Source organism: Dipodomys spectabilis, unplaced genomic scaffold, assembly GCF_019054845.1.
Source record: "Dipodomys spectabilis isolate Male_0828 unplaced genomic scaffold, ASM1905484v1 ptg000063l, whole genome shotgun sequence".
Taxonomy (NCBI): domain Eukaryota; kingdom Metazoa; phylum Chordata; class Mammalia; order Rodentia; family Heteromyidae; genus Dipodomys; species Dipodomys spectabilis.
Genome location: NW_024870740.1, coordinates 5,533,199 through 5,555,264, shown reverse-complemented (window position 1 = coordinate 5,555,264; position 22,066 = coordinate 5,533,199). Strand labels below are relative to the sequence as shown.

Below are 22,066 nucleotides of genomic sequence, written 5' to 3'. Positions count from 1 at the left end.
GATTGTTTTCTTATTGAATAGTCTCAGCTCCTTTGCCAAAAATACTGATTGACCATATTATTAAAGGAATATAAATATACAGGTTTATTTATGTGGATACTAAATTATATTCTATTAATTTGTATGTCCATCTTTATGATAGTATCACTGTTTTGATTGCTTTGTTTTCCTGAAATATTTTTAATTCATGAAATGCCTATCTTGGGAATTCAAAATATGTTCCATTTTTATCTTATTAAACTGTCAAATTGTGTTTAACTTTTGAATCAGGCTCTTTATTCATGTCTAGTAAAAGAGAGGAAATAGTGAAATATTAGTTCTGATACATATTAATCAGAATTTGCATTTTAATAAAAATGTTTTTTAACAGCCATGTGATTTGGATAATCAAATTTTGCTTGTTTGTAACTATTTGAAGAGAGTTCCCTGGCTTGACTTATTGCCATAGAAAAGTGAAAATCCACATCTAAATATCTGGATGTTCAGAGTGTAGGAAAAGGTTTGATTTGAAAGCTAATGAAAGAGAACAATGGCTTGAGAACTCACTTATTTGCCAAGTACTTCACCCAGTGAAGCCCAGCCCTCCCACGATTCATGATTGACAGTGCAAAGACCTCAAATCAGGTTGGAGGAAGACAGCCTGTGATTGTGTGTCTTATTCTGATCTTCTTAACTTATTTTTGAAAAAAGAAAATGACAATGTAGCTGGATGTCATGGCAAACAAAAAGGCAGTCTTTCCTACTTGATAACTGACAGGGAAACAATAGCTATGTTTTAAGATTATATAAATAATCTGCTAATTTTCCAAGGAAAGAAAGCAACACTTAGAGATAATGTAGCAGATGAACATCAGTAGATGCAAATACAAAGTGCATGTTCTGCTTGTGTTTTTGTATTGAAAATCAAGAATTTTGTCTTGGTCTGCTAAAATAATTGAGAGGTTCTGAATCCTAATCAGCAGTCAACATATTCTCCTTAGAGTATAAATGCATTCGTTCATTCATCCCACCCCTCCCCTCTCCTCCCTCTCACACCACTCCCACTATGGTATGTTAATAGATATTGAGATTATAGTGAATCGGCTAACAGAAGATACTTATTAAAGGATGGGAAGAGAAACAGAGAAGAAAGGAGGATGAGGAAGCCTTGGACCAAAACAGATCATAACCACAGACAATATTGGAGAGCTGATGGATCAGGGTAAACTGGAAGGTCCTCTCTATAGCCTCCTCCATGTCTGTTCGTCTTCTCCATTTCCACATGGGAATGATGAAGGATTAGCTATATATCTCTCTCATGTCGTGCTGTCACACTGCACCAGAGACTCCATTCACTAAGAAATCTGCCCAATTGAAACACAGCTTACTTTGTCACAAAAAACAAAGCATAAATGTACTCTCAACTAAATCATGTGTTTCAGCTCAAATTCAGATAACAGTTATTTGATGGTTTTAATTTTACTACAGTGACACAGAAATTGACTTTTCATAAAGTGGGAGAAAATACAAAAAGAGCAAGTAAATTGATTTGTGTTTGATCAGACACTAACTTGGCTTTTATTTTAAAGCAAATCTCATATTTATTCACTGCTGTTTGTAATTGTGCCTGTTTAGAGGTTAAAACTTGGTGGTTTGCTGTGTTTAGGAAGGAATATCAATGTGCCAGCATTTTTACTGGGTAAATGTCTTTCATAGTACAAATCCATCTGCCCTGTTTTTCTCTAACTTTTCTCTAACTTGGTTATAGGCCAAGAAAGAAGAGAGAATCTCACCATAACAACATTTGAAAAGGATACATTGCCAGAATTTGGGATACTTTTTTTTGACTGTCAGCTCTCCAAGGTAAATATTACCATTATACCAATAAGAAGTACATCATTAGAATGTTCAGATGCCAGTGCTACAGTACAAAGCTTTAATTGTTTTAGTCTGATGCAGACCTAGGGTGATGTGAGAGAAGGAGGCGGGGAGAGAGAGAAGAGAGAGAGCAGAGCTGAGCTGTTGGGTATACTGCAGCCTCTGCTAAATGTGTCACCAAGAAAATGCCATCAAACTCTGGGAGCTTGCTGAGCTGGACTGCAAATGTGTGGGAACAGGGAAAGGAAGAGAAAGCTGAACTGTTTTCTTCCTGTTAAAGATCTTCAGGGAGACAAAAGCCAATGTGTGTTGATTATTTTTTTTGAAGGCATTTCTCCATTAAAAAAAAAAAAGGTTGGATGATCCTTTAAAGGTTAGGTAAAACATATACTACATGTGCTTGTTACAAATGGGAGAAACCTTGAATCATATAGTATACCAGCTTTATCTCTAAAAATGCCTACTTAAGTAAGCCTTTTGTTAGTTTATGAGAAATATTTTATGAAGTTCTTGTTTTGGAAAGTCCTTTCCTTGTAAGGGGGAAGTGTGTGTCCATGTATGTGTGTCTGTGTAACAGAGAGAAAAAAATAGAAATAAACCCTGAGACCCAAGAAGAATATGATAGTTTCTTCTCATGTTTCAGAACAGTAGCTCTAGGCTCTTTCTTTAAGAGCTACAATATTTGTAGGAATCGAGGCTTAACAGATGAAGCTGAATCTGTAGTCAGCCTCAGCCCTCCTGAATTAGCTGCCAATATTTTAACACAAATCACTGTGTCATTTCTATGAAGTTCCCCTGTTGCTGCTCAGTTTGTAACAAAAAGCTGTTTTTGCCAAGCCCTGAAATTTCATCTGATGAAATGCTGCTCCTTTCCTTGTGAAGGTGCTTGTATACTCATATATCCAGAAATGCAAAAGTGCATGACCTTATTTAAAAGAAGATACTCGACAAGTTTCTGCTTAGAAGGAATGCATGGGTGGCATTACCCTAATGTTCCGAAAGGCAGTTTCAGAGTGGCCAGGGAGAGAAGCAGGTCTTTCTCATCAGCCCTCATCCTGGCTATTCTCTTCTGAAGGGCTTTGGTTGGGGGGGGGGGGGGGAGTGCAGGCTGTACATTAGAGAATTTTGTGATACTATTCATTCCCTGTCTGACAGAGAGGGCATTGTTTGCTCACTGTAATGGGCTTGGCAGGAATCTGTGCTGTGCATACAGAATGGGAAAATAGCAGAGCAGTGGGAAATCTCAAAATTCTAAGGAATAGATCAGCTTAGGGATTTTCTTTTAAAACATATATTTGAATAGCTTCTCATTACTGAAATGCAAGTCATAATTTGGGGAAATAGTTTTCCTTTCAGTAATTCCTTTTTTCATATTGCATTATGCATGTATTACATGAAAAAGGTCTTTAGGAGAGCACGATGCCTGTCTAAATGCTGTAGTAGCAAGAACTAAAATTAAGGAGGTTTAGAAATACTGTAAGAACACACCAGACCTGCTCTGATACTGCTCCTTATGCATTTACACATCAGTGTAAATGAATATTACCCTATGTTCATTATCTGGTGATTCATAGAAGCAAATGTGTGCTGCTTAAGGTAAGGAAAAAAATTTAAAAGATGTGCATTGAAGTAAGAGGTGAATTGCTAGGGACGATGAGAGGGTGCCACACCCATACCTTTAAAGCAACAACAGCAAGATTGATTCCACTACTGAAAGGGAAGATTCAAAGCATTGTGCAAACCTAGGACTGGAAATGGCATGGGCAGAAATAGAAGCATGACTGAGGCCCAGGGTTTCTGCTTCTGAAAGGCTGTGTTTTCCCACCTCTTCCTCCAGCACTGAGATCTCACAATACAGTGGTCCCTGAGAGTCCTAGATACCTGAGAAGTGTGTGTGTGTGTGTGTGTGTGTGTGTGTGTGTGTGTGTGTGTGTGTTACTAGAGTAGAAAATGTTTTGAGAATGCGGGCTGTTTTGTTCACAGGGTATGTGATCAAGAGAAGAAACTCCAACCCCAGAGCATCCCCAGTGGCAGATGTTTAGGGGTCATTGCCAGGTCCAAGTTTAAGGACCTCTCAGCGTCAAACTTGAAGAGAATTCTTACTCCCCAGTCTTTGCTTGTATGTATGTGTACAAATAAATTCCTGGATATTTTCACAAGTACTGTATAATATAAATTATGAGATTTCTAAAACTATAGTTATAAGACTATCCATATAGAGAGATCATTAGATTTATTATAAATTCTTCTGGGCTTTCTATATAGTTTATGTAAGGATGAGTCTTCAATTACTAAAGCCCATCTTTTACTCCAAGACTACTGGCATGATTAATACATATTATTTGTGGTTTTAAAATTTCTCAATTATTTAAATTGAATATGGCAATCTTTTTGAGCATATATTTTAAGTAGACATAGATATAGGTACTTTAAATGTATGTAATTAATATATATTAATATACATGCATATTAATATTTAATACATACTATACGTTAAATATTTTTAAGATAGAGAGCCAGACATTGTGGTGCATTTGTAATCCCAGCACTTGAGAACTGGAAACAGGGGGATCTTGAGTTCAAGCTCAATATAGTCAATATAGTGAGTTCAAAGTCAGCCTGAACTGCATAGCAAGATCTAGTCTGTATTTGTGTCTCTTTCTACATACATAGATGTATGCAGAAAAAAATATATGAAAATAGATGTGTATATGTATATGTGAATATATTTGTGTACATGTTTATGTGTTTGTCTTAATAGGACTGAGGGTGTAGCTCAGTAGTAGAGTTCCTATCTTGCGAATGTGATGTCCTGGATTTTATTCCCATAAATAATAATAATTATTATTATTATTTATACAAAGAGAAAGAGAGATAAATATATTTATGTGTTTCCAAGTAAATTAAGAAACTAAGAAGATAATGAAGGCTTTGATCAGAGTTTATCTTTTCCTTTATTGCTTCTAGATAGCACATTTTAGTTTGTGTAATTTTGTTTGATTGTGTTTAATAATTGAGTGAGGATGACTGAGAGGAACACAGGACTTAGCTTTGTAAGAGGATGTCATGAAGAGGCTGGCTAGCCTTTCAGCCTTACCAGGGGCTCTGTGTTAGTGCTGCCTGAGGCAGCAGGACTGGTGCCCTGGGAGACAGTGCTGTCTGCCTGGGCACTGCAGGGAAACTTCTGCTAGCTGCCAGGGGCTCTAGTAGCCATATCTCCTGCCCTGCTTGCTCATTCTGGTTTGTTGGAATCCCCAGTAGCTATTATACTCCCGGCTAGATCATTAGCATGGGCTGGTGGAGACTTGGCTCTCCAAAGCCTCAGAGCACAGCTCACCAGAAATGGTGGGAGTTTCACCCCAGTTAGAATGGCTATAATCAGGAACTCTAATAACAACAGATGCTGGAGGGGATGTGGCCAAAAGGGAACCCTACTGCATTGTTGGTGGTAATGTAAATTTGTTCAACCATTTTGGAAAGCAGTATGGAGATTCCTCAAAAGACTCCACATATACTCCCCTATGACCCAGCAATCCCACTTTTGGGCATTTACCCAAATGATCACAAATAAGGCCATACCAAAGCTACCAGCACAAGTAAGTTTATCACAGCATTATTCACCACGCTAAGATATGAAACCAACCCAGATGCCCCTCAGTAGATGAATGGATCAAAAAAATGTGATATATATAAGTACACACACACACACACACACACACACATATAATGGAATTCTATGCCTTCATCAGAAAGAATGACACCACCCTATTTGTTAGGAAATGGAAAGACTTGGAAAAAATTATATTAAGTGAAGTAAGCCAGACTGAAAGAAATGTAGGTGCCATGGTTTCTCATATCTGCAATAACTAGTATATGTCTAGGACAAGCAGAAGAGGTCAAAAACTATGTACGTATGACCATATAACCTGATGCTAAGCAAAATGAAAACCCCAAGATAGGGACACAAGAGATTTTATCTTACTTGTTGTTCTTTTTAATGTAGTATTGATTTTTTTTTGTTTCTTTGTATGTTCATCCCTCATGGTACAATCCCTGTTGTCACTGTATTTGATTTCAGTGCCCTGCATCTTGTGTATTCATTTTTCTAAAATTTGGGAGTTGGGGGAAGGGAAATAACAAAATGCTGAAATAAGTATACAGGATGACCCATTGTAATAATGACATATGCAAGACACTATGTTGAAAACGAACTTTACAACTTTGGTGGGGAGGGAGGACTTGGGGAGGTGGGGAGGGAAGAGATGGTAGGGGACAAACAAAGGAAGGGGTAACAATGCTTGATAGGAAATGTACTCATTACCTTACTCATGTAACTGTACAGCATTTTTACAATAAAAAATATATTTTTAAAAAGAAATGGTGGGAGGTCACAGGCAGCTAAGTCAGGATGCACGCAACCCTTACAGGGATCCTTGCCACTGGCTAGCTGGGGTGGCCACAAAGGGAGGAGGGTAAGAATCTTGTTGAAGCCATTGTTATATAGCATTGTGTTCTAGTATGAAAGATACATATTAAGGGAGTTAGAGTATGTCCCACATGGCATTATTTTACCTTGGATTTAATGTGAAGCAAACACTAGGCCAAATATTTGGCAAATAATCAGTTTTTAATCCACCTGGCTACCTTACTACCTATTTCCATTTTAAACTAGCAAGTATTTCCATTTAACCAAAGAGGAAACCAAAGCTCAGAGAGAGTGAACACTTGCCTGCTGGGTATAGTCAGTCCTCACATTGGTATTGGCTCTGGAATTTGGGTGTTGGACCTTCTGAACCATGCCAACACTTGCTCAGCTGCCACATCCCCTTGGGGTCTGTAAACACACATGCACCCCCACAGAAGCACACACAGGATACTATGTCACTATGTTTGGGAATGTACACCCTTCATCTAATGGTATTTACTTCAATGGAAGAATTTGTAATCCTCCTCCTTTAGTTGGAATCAAAATGCGTACAGGCTAACACCTACCTGGAGAACAGACTTACAGGCCCTAACCCAGCACACCTGTACAGGACTTCAGCAATATTGTGAGAAAGGCTGCAGGTGAGTGCTTTGCCACTTCCTTAACACCCAGTTACCAGCCCATGTTCCTAGGCCAGTGGAGCAACACCATTTTGCCAGGTCAGGAGCAGCGATTATTAAGGCCATTGTGTAGAGAGATGGTCATTTGACAATTCCTCCCTCCCATCTGCTTTCTGGAGTCTTTGTCGGAACCCAGCATCTCCCAAAGTGTGTCCTGAGGGATGCTAAGGGTACAGTTCCTAAAGGAGAAAAGAAAAAAAGATGTACAGGCACACCTATTAGAGAGGTATAAGTTAAACTGAATTAAATCCATTCACTTATTGAAGGATTCCTCAAAAATTTCTTGTGATGTAGAATACATAATTGCCTTAATTTTGCATTCTCTCATGTAGGAGAATGTCTGTTGACATCCCTGGGCAGTGGTGCCTTGAGAAAAGGAAACACAAGAGAATCTCTTGTTGTAGGCAGCAACTAGATACTGGGATCTCTAAATTTCAAACCAGTCTTTAAACCAATAGTCATTGGGCCTTGGAGGCTCTGATTTCTCATCTGTACAATATGGAAGATAGCTAGATTATCTCTAAGTGCTTTTCATCTTTGTTAGCTGGGGACTGTTTATTTACACCCTGCCTTGTTCCAGAAGGGCTTAAAGAATGTAACATAATAAACAACACATTGAAATGAAAAAAAATAGGCAGGGATAAAAGGAAACAGAAAATAAAAGTAAAGAGAGGTGGCAGAGGGAAGCTAGTGCAAAATGAGTTCTGTAAACTCCCTCATGGCAGATGTGATATAATCAAGCTTTATTCTGTGCTTTATAAATGAACAATTTGAAAAAGAAGTATGTTCCTTGTTCCATGGTTAATAAATCCCTAAACCCAAACAATCACATATTCACATGGGAAACAGCTGTTCCAAGTTCTCAGAAGTTTCATGACAAAATTTTTCTTACCATTTTCAATTCTCAGCCTTTTTTCGTCTTTTAGGTAGATATTTTGGCTTAAGATGTACCAAAGAAATATGGGACTTAGCAGATGTGTACCCTAAGTAGATGTGCATACATCGAATTTCTGACCCATTCCATATTATAGACCAGCTTTGGTGTATATGGAGATGCTTATGTCTTAGTTTTGTGGGCTCCAAAGTTTTAACTTTACCTTCACGGCTATGTGACTTGCTCTCCCTGGGAGACAGTGTTCAAAGCAGAGCTTTTTACCCTGACCTTCTTTGTGCCCCCTTCTTGCTTAGTGTTTCCAACATGCTTTGTTTCCGTTTCGTCCATCCTTCTCTAACTTCTTGTCATTTGTCAGAAGAGTCCCAAGAACTGAGACAGGGCTTTCCAACAGCCGCTCTAGAAAACCACTGGGACTCAGAGGTATTGTAGACATTTATTGCATTGTTTAGAGTAGTGAAATTTCAAATCCAATTTCTGTTTTTTAAAGTTGAAATAAAATTAAGATGATTAATATGCTTGAAGTAGAATATTTGCATCTAAGAAAATAGAACAGTGAAAATAGTTGAAATTGTTTGGTTAAGGGGGAATGGGGAGAAGGGAGAATGATACAAGAGATGAGATTGATTGAAATATATTTTAAACACATATAGAAATGTATCAATGAAATCCTACCCACCCATCCACCCTATATAGCTAATTTAAGGTAATAAAAAAATAAAATGACAATAATTAATTATTTAGATGATGCCTAAATATTTGTGATAAAATAATTGGGAGGAGAGTTTCTTAGAAAATGCAAAGCCATTAGGGATATTCAAGTGAGCAAGCCTCCTTATGATTCATGAACAATGTAAGCTCCCATAGTGCTTTTAATTAGTTCTTATCATTACTCATGTCCTGACTTTATACATATAATGGATACCTGGTTCATTGGGTAGTAAGCATAAGGAACATTGCTGAAAGGATATTATAATCTGATCAATGTTCTCACATACTTTTCATGTGTTGGTAGTGTTTTATTTCTTACATGGGGTAGTGGCTAAATGAGTGACTCTGTGTGTATGTGTGTCTATCTATTTGTCTGTCTGTCCATCCATCCTCATTCTCCCTGGTATGCTGACAACATAAACTATTTCTGTGCTTTTTTATTGTAAAAATACTGTACAGAGGAGTTACAGTTGCATGAGCAAGGTAATGAGTACATTTCCTATCCAGCATTGTTGCCTCCTCCTTTGTTTTCCCCCTACCATCCCTTCCCTTCCACCTTCACAACTACACATTCCCCTATCCCCCCTCCGCCTCCAAAGTTGTAAAGTTTGTTTTCAACATAGTGTCTTGTACATCTCATTGTTTTAATAGGTTAACCTGTATCCCTATTTAAGCATTTTTTTTCCCTTCCCTTCCCCGAATTAGAGAAGTGTATATACAAGATGCAAGGCACCCGCATCAAATACAGTGAAAACAGGGGTTATACCATGGGGGGAGGAACATACAAAGAAACAAAAAAAAAAATCACATGGTACATTGTTTTTGAATATCATGGCATATTAGATGCCGTTTGAAACTTACATAGTCCCAGAGTCAAGAATCTATACCATTATGCCAAATCAAAAATTGTCTGCAAGTTATGTGTTTCATTACAAAACAATTTAGCTAGTAGTTGAATTAATGATTAAAGATTGAATTTAAGTGAACTTGAATCTACCTAAAATCATATCATTTTACTCAGGTTACTTCATATGTTACAAAATATATCTCCTCTGAAGGCTTGCAAAAATTTAACTCTTCACAACACTTGAAATCTTTAATGAAGCTAAGGTAAAAGTGTTAGAACAACTTTTTGCATAGAATGTAAAGAGAATCTTACCACTCTTATAAATTAATCATATGCCATTATTTTAAACATACATCCAATAACCAATTAAGAACAGAGCATTGCGCATCATTGTAATTGTGTAACGTGAAATCTTGACAGTTATAGAAGGAAGTCTAAAGGCCAGAAAATGTCACGAAGCCCTTCTTGCCCTTCTTCCCTCTCTATCCATGTCATAGATCTCTTGGCACTTTCTATCCAAGAATCATCTCTTTAAATGTATGCTAACCATAAGAATCTTATGCAAATCCCTATACTATTTATCTTCTCCTTATATGCTATCTAGACTGTTTTGAAATACCAATCGTAAGTCATTGTCATTTTCCCATGTGTTGTTCTTTTGATCACTAAAGTTGATTTCTTAAGACCTCCTATCTTACATTAAAATTTCTTACTTTTTCTTTCCTTGTGTTCTTACAGCAGTAGTTGTCTAACCGTATTCCATTTATTTATTGGCTTTGAAGTCTAACCCTACCATTCATTTGTTTTTATTACACTTGATAAATTTTATATCCATTATTATATTCAAACACAGCTAACAAAATTCAGTAAAATTTACACTAGCATCAGTTTTCCAACACTAATGTTGTTTTGCTGTTCCAGTTCTTAAAAACCCATTGTCATCAGAGCAACTACTTTTTTTATTTTTATTTTTTTTTATTGTGAAAATACTGTACAGATGGGTTACAATTACATGGGTGAGATAATGCGTACATTTCTTATCAAGCATTGTAGCCTCCTCCTTTGTTTCCCCTTCCTATCCCTTAACTTTTTTGTAACAAATATTTAGAGGCATTTCAATGTATACAATCCCAATAAAAAAGAAATATATATGAGTAGAGTATCTTTGACATTTCATTAATTAAAATAAGCAATGACATTTCTCTGACTGTAACTAGCACTCATTTTCAAATTTTGAAAGAATAAGTCATTTGTACTAAGAAATAAATGTTAAGAAAGAATGTTAGCAACTTGGAGAACATTTTTCAGTATTTTAATTTCCCCATTTATAGTACAGCATCAGGCAGAGTAAAATTTTAGTTTGGCATTTCTATAAGGGATGCAAACACTAACATCTTCTGCTGTGATCTAACAATTCATTTCAGAATAAGATAAATCACTCCTGTTTGGGAAATGTTTTACATAAACATTGGCAAGGAAATTATCACTACATCTCTGTGGGCTTTAAAAATGCAAACTTCCTCAAAGTAAATGATGGCAAATTGCACAGTATTACTATGGTTTTATGTAAATGGCTGCTATTACTCTATGTTCTCACACTATTCTGCCTACTAGACTATTAATCCATGTTGAAAACAGAGACCACATGACTCAGTCCTCCCAAATGTCACATTCTTTCTAACCTAATCTTTGTCTTATCCAGTGTATTTCTCATAATTAAAACTCCATGCTACTTCATTAACATATGCCCTTTTCTTTTGTATTAGAGAACATGAGAAAGCAATTTGTAGGATTTTGCCCTTAATTGGCTGAGAGAAGAAAAATAGTCCTCCTCCTCCCTTTTCCCTTTCCCTTCTTTCTTTCCTCTTCCTCGTTCCCTGCCCCCTTCTCTCTTAAGAAGATTATATATAATATGCCATCCTGGTTGGGAACTTGAAACAAAAAAAGGACATTCTTTACAAACTCAGCTAATATAACTTTTGCATTTAATGACTATAGTTGACTTTATCCTGTTTCATAGTAAGAAGAATTGAAGTAGAAAGGGATCATTTTCCTGTTGTCCTACTCTGTTCAATACAGCCATCTATAGTAGAGGTTGGAGGGAAAAAAAAAAAAAAAACCTGCGTATTTGGCAAAGCTAGGAACCAGATCTAGCCCTGCCATTTGATTTTTCTGGGCTAGATCACACTTTGCCATTATCTTCCAGAAACCCCCAGAGAAGTGAGACTCAAAAGCCCTGGGCTACATTCCCAGCATTTGGTTCTAGGCATTGCTTAACTTGTTCATGCTCTCTGTATCTTCTCTCTCCGATATTAACTGTGAAGTCAGAATGTCAAAGCAGATTTTTTTCCTCTTGGAGAGACTGTGACTTAGAAAGAATGCATGTTTCTGGTCCATTTTTGTGATTGCAGTTACAGAATTATTGAGGATAAAGTCTTGACATTAAAGCAATTTGTATACATTATACAGACTAACAAAATCATCATTTTCAACCACTTTACACTCTACAAAAAATAAGTAATGGCTGAAAATAACACTTGAGAAAGAGTCCCTTATGTAGTATGAAGATGAGACTAGTTTTTTAAATACTCATGTTGAGCCTGAGCCTAAAATATTTAATAAGACATTAATTTGTGAAAAATTATTTTATTCATGGGGTAATGTACATTTTTCAGAGAGAAGAATTTTAGACCACTGCATTTTAAGATCGTACATTTAAGTGCAAATTAGATTCAATATATTATTTAAGTGTTTTGTATTATTTAATTTAGGACAATAAAATTTTGAATACTTAATTAAGTTCAAGGCTTTTAAGACATCAAGGACCTTGCCAAGTGTTCATATTATACTTAAGCAGTCAATCATCAGAGAATTGCTCTCCTGAAAATTATTTCTTAATTTTTTTTGAGCTCACCATTGTCTATCCGAAAAATACTGCTTCTCAGGCTGGGTTTTTATAAAAGACGCTTTTAGAACTTCCTTAAAAAGTTAATCCAGTAACAACCATTTCAATGATGGAAGCAGTCCCATGAAAAGTTGAGGATAGGTTCTCAATGAGGATTCAAGTCTCCACTTGCAAGCTGTACCCCCAAACTAGCTAAATCAATCACTGGAGGCATTGTTAAAATCCCCCCCTCCCTGCTCCCCGCCAACAGGCTTCCAGAGTATAGCCAAAGCTATGAAGCACTGGCCTTAATAAGCAAGAGGCCTCTAAGGTGGCCTTTCCATTGTAGGACTTCTGCTCTTTGTGGTGAGGTGGTTGGAGGTAGGAAGCCACAAAAACTGTGTATTCTCAAAAAGAAAGAAGCTTACCCATATCTACAGAAACAAAAACAGCATGTTGCTTGCCCTAAATCTCCATCCTACAGATACCCCAGAGAGATTGCCCTGATTGTAAAAGCATTTAGGGAAATAAAACATCCTGACTATCTCAGTGCATGGTGTTTGCTTTGGCTTTTGTTTGGCATCTGATTTCATACTCAGCATCAGTGGGAGCTAACGTTTATTGAGCACACCTGCTAAGTAGCAGGTCCTGTGCTTAAACATTGCTTTACCTCCCAGCCAGGAAAGAGAAAAGTTAACCACTTCAAAATAAATACCAAAAGCCAGAGGTCTGTTTTGTTAGAAAAGTCTCAACTTAGTGTAGTTGAATATTTAGCCATTCATTCATTCATCCATTTATTTAGTGACATTTATGGAATTCACAGGCTATTTTTTAATGAGTTGAAAAATAAAGAGTACAAAGGCTCTCATATACAAAAAAAGCATAATAGATCTCCTTTATCCATTGCTAAGCAAAAGCTTAGTGGCTTTCAGTGACTTTATTTAGCTTCTAATTCTGGATGGGCATTTCAGGCTGAGCTCAGCTAGACTCCACGTGTATGACAGTGGTCAGTGTGGTTTGGCTTTGCTGACCTTGGCTGGGGTCTGCTCACAACTCTAGGGGCTTCATCTGAGACAGACTGGCTAACTGAGCTCTAGTCCTTATGGTCTCTCTTTCTTTGGCAGGAACAGACCAAAATTTTTTTGAGAAATAGAGTTAGGTTTTCCTAGAGAATATTGGGGAACATGCAAAGGTCCTAAGGCTTCTCAGAACTGACGTACTGTCACTTCTGTTACATTTCTTGCCCAAAGACAGTCACAAGGCAAGTCTAAATTCAGAGGGTGGAGAAATCAATTTCATCTCTTGATCGTAGTTCCTGAAATGTCATATCATGAAGGCAGGGGGATATAGAAAGAAATGAGCAATTGTGATTGCTTTTGCAATCAACTATAAATTAGAAACTTTTATTTCTCTCTTGGGAGATGCCTAAGGAAGATTAAGGGAAATTTCTGAGGAGTAGTTACATTTGAGCAACTTTCAAAGACAGAAGATACATTTCAGATACTACAAATCACATGGCAAGACCATTAAAGGCAGCTAGTGATTGCAAGCTACCTACCTATAGGAAATACTTCTAATCCAACACTGAGCATATACAAAGTATTCCATATGAGGATATTTAAAAAAATAAAAATCAGTCAAGGGCTGGAGGGATGACACCTGCCAAGTGCAAAGTCCTGAGTTCAAACTCCAGGACTGCCCAAAACAAGCAATAAAATAAAAGGGACTTAAAAGTGTGGGCCTTTAAAGAAAATAGGATAACCCAATAGCATTACCACTGACCAGCTAGTGGAGCTGGGATAAATTATGATATCTCTCTTTAGTACAGTTGAGGTTAAGAATGTCTGCAATTGTCAGTTAGCTTTGACTGTGTAACAAGCTACCCTATAGTTTAAGAGCTTCAAACAATTGCATTTCATTAGCTCCTGAATCTGTGGTTTTCTAGACTGCGCTGGCTTATCTTGAGAAATTTTCTGGTCTCAGTTGGGTTTTTCTACCCAACAGTCAACTATCTTTCTCTACCTCTAGAGATTGGATGATTGGGGAAGACAACAAGGACACCTTATGTGTGTCTGCTGTCCCACACACTAGTCTGGGCTTACCACAGAGGTCCAAGATTGAGAGTGGAAGCGTGCACAGCTTGTGAGCAGATGCAGAGTGAACACACAGCTGCTTTTGGTGCCTCTCCAGAGCCACCATGAGCCCCAGATCTGTGCAGAATTGAGAAGGTAGTCAGGCATTTCTGGCTACACGGAGCTACAAAGTCACACTGCAATAAAATGCAAGCTGGCACTAATGGCTTATGACTGAATCTCAGCTATTCAGGAGGCTGAGACCTTGAAGATCAGGGTTCAAAGCCAGCCTGGGCAGACAAATCTACGAGACTTTATCTCTAATTAACCCTCAAAAAGCTGAAAGTGGAGCTGTGGCAAGTGGTAGACCATCAGCCTTGAGCAAAAAAGGTAACGGACAGCTGAGTTGTCATGTACTGAGTGTAAACCTCAGTATTGGCGTGCATACATGCACACACACACACACACACACACACACACTCAGAGTAAAGATACAAGGAAGGAAAGATCATTTGTACCATTTCCTCCACCTATCTGTACCTCACAGAAATCCTTTGGATGACAACTTAAATAGAACTAGATTTTTTTTTCAAATGAGTAGAAAATAGTACTTGGCAAATTGTAGATTTTCAATCTTTGGAAGCTATTAGCTTTTCCTTAGTTATACTAAAAATGTGATTTTTCAGCCAAATTACTTAATTGCTTATTCGTTTAGAGTATAAGATGAGCCTTTGAATGCATTTGGTGTTACTCTTTCTCTGGTGCAGAAGGACAACAGAAGTAGGGAACTTGTTGACTCTTAAGTGCATGTGTGTGTACTTTGGCATGGGATCCACATACTGTCACATGATGAGGCTGACAATTCAGTAATAGCTGTGTGTAACACACAAAAGGTGGACACAAGGAAAGAATCAGAAACAACGACGTGCAATATTAAACTCCAAAACTATTAGAGGCCTTTTATAATGGGTAAGAACCCATTTCAAAACCTAAGCAGAGTGAAAACCTCATAAACCTTCATTGATTTCTTTCACTATTATTAGTATTTTCACAAAACTAGCTAAGCAATAGTTCTAGATTGATCCATAAATTGCTTTTGAATCCCGTAAAATGCATTGGATGGAGATTTATTTATGCGGCAGCTAGAATATCTCTAATAAGTGATATGAGCTGGGTCAAAAAATAAACTTTCTTTTTTGAAATAAATAGATTGTGAAAAGTGAGTGTTCATTGAGGATGATGTCTTATCTTTACAGTAATGGAACTTTTAAGCTTCTAAAAGAGCACTGGGCTCTGCCTTCCAACTCCAACCTGATGCACCCAACCCACTTCCTCCAGAAGCCTCACAACCATTGCTTTATCATGTGGCCACCTACTCATACATCATTGTTTGACACTGGCTTGCCACTTTTATGATTTCAGTCCCTTTTATGATTTCAGAAAGTCCTTGAGGTAGAATGATGAAGAGAATGGCTTGCATCTCATCTCTCTCTTACTTTCTACCTTTCCATGCAACAGGGAAGCCTTTGAATCTATAGCCAAGAGGTTCCCTATCTCATCAATAATAATCACACAGTGGCATTTATGTTTATATAGCTGTTTCATCACCATTACTAGGTTGTCTGTGAGAACACAAAGACTGATTCCTACAAACTTAGATTATTAGGGGAAAAAGAGAGAGACAGACATCAGTTAAACATTCAAGACAACCCAGCACAGAAGTTTGCTTTTGCTTTTAAAGGCTGTAGGTCCCATTTGCATTCACTGCCCTGTCTTGCCAGAACACATGGGTGTACAGACTAGGCATTCTGGAGATGCACCAGTGCCTTTGTGGTGAAGAATAAACAGTTCATTTCGAACATTCAGTGTTTGTTTTTAAAATAGTGTTTTATGGACCATGTAATGAAGTACCTAAAATAATACCGAGCATATAGTAATAAGTATTTGTAGACTTGCTCTGTCTGTACTTGCAAGCCTGATAATGATTTCTAGTTTATGAAATTCATGTTGGCAAGGGAAGCGGTTTTTGTTGCTACTACTGGACCATCTGGGGCTTCATATTCTAAATTTGATTTTATATATATATATATATATGTCTTTAAAGGGATTTCCATATTTTTGACATGTGTTTGACAAAATAGAACATTGGGTACAGATTTAAAATATAGGTAAGAGCATTTTGCCTCTTGGTAAGTCCTGTAGATATTTTAAATTACTCCAACAGTTTTTTTTAACAAATAAAAAAGCAAGCAAGGCTCCAGTGGCTTGCTCACGCCTGTAATCCTAGCTACTCGAGGCTCCAACCAAAGCAGGAAAGTCTATGAGACTCTCTCCAATTAACCATTGAAAAGATGGAAGTGGAGCTGTGGTTCAAGTGGTAGAGCATTAGCCTTGCAAAAATGCTCAAGGACAGTGTCCAAATCCTGAGTGCAAGCCCCATGACAAGTACCAAGGTGGGGGCGAGGAGGGGAGTGAAAGTAGGTATTTGGAACTAGCGCTCAAGAATCCCCAAGCAGTCCAAGGTTTTCAATAATAATACTGTTTTAAAATTATGTTAACACTTCGATATCAAGCATATAAATTAGAATATGTTGAAGAGCTTATACAGATACAAGCCACACATAAGTTTAGTAAGCATAATCTGTTTCATTCTTCACTTTTGAGGTAAGTTATAACACCTAAGTGCTAGTTCTACCTCATAAATCTGGAGCATTCACAAAATCCTCACAGGTGGACACTGAGTAGTAGACCCCAGTCTTCTGTTTTTTGAAACCAAAGAATGTTATCCCTTCTAGACAATGCCATGTCTTTTATAAGAACAGCTAGCAGCACTCAGCATGGGTCATGTGGCATAACAGTTCACCTCCTCTATCAAATTGTAAGTACCAAGTTTCATTAGTTTTGTGCCATGGTTTTCTTAAAGTAGTGTTAAGAAAAAAGCAAAATAGAAGAAAAAACATGTAGTGGTTTATATCTTTGTAGATATATGAGAAAGATGGCATCTCGTTTCATAGGTCAATATCCACCTGACTATCTCACATGTGCCTTACCTATCAGGTCCCTGTGGCACTGGAGTTAGTGATTGTAGCAGCAGTATGGTCTGTATTTTCCTGGTTTACGGTCACAGGCTCACTTTGTAGAAACATATTTTTTCTAAGGGAAAGATATTCTGATGGAAGAATATAGGAGTTCCAGTGGAAGCAGAAAAAGCTTCTGGCTCCTACCTTAGCTGTTGGAGCAAAAGTGGCTACTTTATTCTATTGTTTCCTCCTTACTAAAGCACTCAAAATGATTTAGAAATAAAAACACAACTCCACCTTACACTTTTTCACAAGATTTTTGAACTATACAGGGAAAATTGTGAAAACATTTGATAAACTAAAGTATTACACAAAAGTAAGTTGATTATAGTGGCTATGGATCAGTGGGAAGAGGAAGATGAAGTAGGCTCTTAAATCTGAGATGACATCTCAGAGGAACAAGATGTTGTTTCTGTCTGCTTGACTACTTATCCACTACTATTGATGCTGCTGTTACACCTTTTATATACTCTGCTATAAAAAAGATTACCTGCTAAATCAGTATGATACAATATGCATTTTGCACGTCCCTGTTAGTTTGAGGAACTCAAACTATGCTCTCATGGTTCTATTAAACTTCGAACTTAGAAAGTTCATAATTAAATGATGTCTTACTAAACAATCAGAAACATTAGGCGGTAATTGATAATAGTAAGCTTTCCAACAAATAGTGCAACTGGTCCTCTTTGTAAATCTGACCTCGTACTTTAAAATTGATTATGAAAACAAAAACAAATCAAAACCATATCCTGACAAATATCTCTAGATTAACCATGGACATCAAGATTGTCATGTACCACCAGAGCCAAGGATAGATACAGTAGCCCACCAATTCCTCTTTTGGATTTGATTTGCAGTAGCTTTCCACACTGTGCAGCAGGTATCACACACATGACCAAATATATCACACAAATAAAAGTAAATGAGGTGCTATTAAAAAAAAAAAAAAGCAACACAGTAGCAATAGGCAAGGATCTGATGAACTGAAGACTTGCCGATCTCAGAGGAAGTATAGAACCTAACTGGGGAAAGAAAGTCTGTGGCAAGGTTGAAGAAGTTCCAGAAAAGGAAGAAGTGGCTGGGATGGTAGACAGCAAGGAAGTAGGAAGAGGTGAAAGAGCTAGGTAAAAGGTACAATTTGCAGGAGATTATGGCCTACTTTTTATTATTTCATTTTCTTTGTCCTTTAAACAATAGGAATCCACTAAAGGGTTTTATATAGTTGGTTTGGTGTGATCAGATTTTCTTTCTGGAAAGATCTATCTAGATGGGGTTTGGAAGGAGAGGTTGGAAGGCAGCAGTATGAATGGAGGAAAACCAATAGGCTCTTAGGCGAGATAAGTACTGGTGGGTTAAACCAAGGGACTAGACCTGGGGAGGCAGAGACAGTATAACTCAAGAGATAGATTTTGAAGTCATCTAAAGAGATGCCATTAAGGAGTTCAATGTTAAATTACATGTAGAGAGGAAGGGGAAGTAGAGATTGAGTGACCCATGGGATAACCTGGGATTTAGTCATTTGATTTTTGGTTGTTTCTGTTGTTGTTTTGTTGTTATTGTTCGTTGGTTTTTGTGTTTCTTTGCCAAGTCCTAGGCCTTGAACTCTGGGCCTGGGCACTGTCCCTGAGCTTCTTTTACTCAAGGCAAGCACTCTACCACTTGAGCCATATTGCCACTTCCTGCTTTTTATTGGATATAAGAGTCTCACAGACTTTCCTGCCTAGACTGGCTTGAAACTGTGATCCTCAGATCTCTGCCTCCTGAGTATCTAGGATTACAGGCATGAGCCATAGCTTTCTTCAGTCTGTTGTGACCAGCAGAATGTGACACCACTCATGAAGAGAGGGAGACCTGAAGGATATCCCCTTGGCAGAGGAAGGTGGAGCAATCAGCCTTGTACACAACAAGGCACAGAGCCTGGGAGATGCCAGGCAGAGAGGCCTAAGTGACACCTGAATATGTGGCTTGCTGCTGAGAAAAAAGCCTTTGGTTGGGATACAAATTTGTGGATTAAGGCAAGCTGATGAGATTTGAAGCCATGCTTGTGGATGACATGCCCCATAATACAATAGGAAAAGAACTTAAGACTGAGCCTTCTAAAGCTACAACATCTCACAGCTAGGGAAAGGAACCCAGAGCTAGAAGTGTTTTACCACATGTGCCATAGTGAATCATCTTCCTCTTGATCCTAGCTCTGCCTTTTGAGTTGACACATAGATAACCATTATGGATAACTATACAAGGTAGTTGTAAGAAATTGGCAAAATTTTGTTTTAGGACAGTTAAAAACCTCCAGGAACTTATATACAGACTTCAAAATCTTGTGCATGTGAGTTGACTGGCATAAGTTGACAAAATCCTTAATAGTTATTTGATCATTCAAGTGATAGTACTAATAATTATGAAGTTTTGGCAGATCCAGGGTCCTGATCAGCTCAAGTTCACATTCGTTATATCTTCTGGTTGTTCCAGTATCATGCCAAATGCTGTATCATGCCACACAGTATCTGTACCTGTTTAGGCAATATTACAATTGAACATTCAGTTCAGATACATCTGCTTGTGTGTATGTAGGATGGGGCCAGGGAGTAGAGGGTATCCTGAGCACTGTTTCTGAGCTTTTGTGCTCAAACTTAGCACTCTACCACTTGAGCCATAACTCTATTTCTGGTTTTTTTGGTGGTCATTTGGATATAAAGAGTCCCAAAGACTTTTCTGCCTAGGCTGGCTTTGAACTGCAATCCTCAAATCTCAGCCTCCTGAGTAGTTAGGATTACAGATATGAGCCACAAGTACCCAACTGGCATCTGCTTCCTTTAAAAATTCAACATATATAAAGTATTTATATGCAGCTAATATATGATTATTTCTCTTGTTGGTTGGAGCTATGATAAATTATAAACATAATAGCATCTGTTATATTGAATGGGGTAATGTGTGAATTCTTCTTTTATGTTTCTCAATAAAATACAATTTTGGTAAATCAGCACAGGAATCAGCAGAAAGGGCTAACACATTTATTGGGAGAAGTCTGTACTAGGTAAGGTCACTGGACTATGAATGTTTTACAAGATATAAATATAACTGGTTTTGATAGTACTATCAAATATATTTTTATGTGCTTCAAAAGAAAACTGAAATCATGAAGACACTGAATAGAGCTGACATGCAAACACAGGCACATATTTTGAAAGCTGGCACAGTGTGTTATCAATATGGCTGAAAATGCTAGTCTAGACCAAACAGAAGTGCCTCGAAATAGCGGTAGTGCCCAACTGTCTATGCCATATGTCAGTAGGATTTGTCCTGAAGGTATTCCAGCTGACTTCCTGGACTGAGCCCTATGTATCACATGGTAATAATGGAGAGATAAATTACTGACAAAAGATTTTAGGCTAGTATGATCCCTTTAACACTAAATGGACTTTGTAAAACTAGATATGCAAGAGAATGAACAATAGCAAGAAATCCAAACACTTTTGGCCCTAAGCCAAATAAATATGGTATAGTCTAAAGTGAAGTAGTCTTTTAAAAAATCAACAGAAGATTGGAAGTGGTGTCAAGCAATGTCTAGCTGCTTTCTGCTAGGAATGGGGAGGAAAAGCCAAGATTAAGATTGCAAGATGTACACAGTGAGGAGCTCCTTCTGGCAGAAGCTTAGAGCCAGCCAGAGGTCGGAGAGGCCCAGGATGCAAATTGCCTTCTCTGCAAAAGTAGCTGGCACTGTGGGTCTAATTAAAATCCTAACATGTGCATACTACAGGGAGAACTGTAGGCTAAAATTGCAACTGTGCACACTCATTTATTATCTACTAACCATCAGTGGTTTCCACGTCAAAGAATTGAAGACTGCATTCACCACTGTTCTTGGTAAAACTGCAAAGGTAGGCATTAATTCACTTCCTGTCTGATGGTTGTAGGTGCTGGAGTTGTAGCTGCAGAGATGAACAAGGGGTCTGTGTTCACAGAGGCTATGTTCTATTGGGTGTACATGGAATACTATACACAAGGACCATTGAGGAAGATGCTTTCAGATATGGACAGCAAGAAAAACACAGGGTAATGGATGAAAGGGAGTTGGGAGTAGACAGCAAGTTAGTCAGAGAAGGCTTCTCTGAAAACATGAAAGAAAAAGAAAAACTAAGGAAGAAGCAACTAAGCAATCCTGCAGGATGATCATGCCAGAAACAAACAGCTAGTATAAAAATTCCAGAGTGAAGATAAGTACGTTATGGTCAAGGGTTCAAAAACAAAGGCCCATAGAAGGTCATGGATAGGGAGAATAAAGATCCAGATAAGGCCAGAGGGGTCAGACCAACCTGGACCATCAATGAGTTTCTGTCCATTTAAGCAATAGAAAAGTCAAAATAGCTTCCTAAAATATAAAGGAAAGTTATTGTCATACAAATTTATCAATTAGTTATTAGTTACTATCATACTAGCTATCAGTTTCAATATACTCTAAAAATTCTGGATCACTTTGCAAGTGGATTGATAACTAATGTATTTTAGACTATTTTGACATAGCCTAAAACAGTGGTATGTGGGCTTCTAACCAATAATAGGACAGGAGATTTTATAAATATCTTACTGAATTTTTTATGATAGAACATACTT

General features: G+C 37.6%; 1 protein-coding gene across 1 annotated transcript in view; it reads left to right on the top strand.

Moving 5' to 3' along the window:
* The first annotated feature begins 1,781 nt into the window (after positions 1 to 1,781).
* The window catches only part of Pag1 (phosphoprotein membrane anchor with glycosphingolipid microdomains 1), a 57,363-nt gene continuing 37,078 nt past the window's right edge, over positions 1,782 to 22,066 (top strand). Inside the window, exon 1 of the mRNA XM_042680699.1 lies at positions 1,782 to 1,842. The gene's annotated coding sequence lies outside the window, so the exon portion shown is untranslated. The remainder of the gene's footprint in view (positions 1,843 to 22,066) is intronic.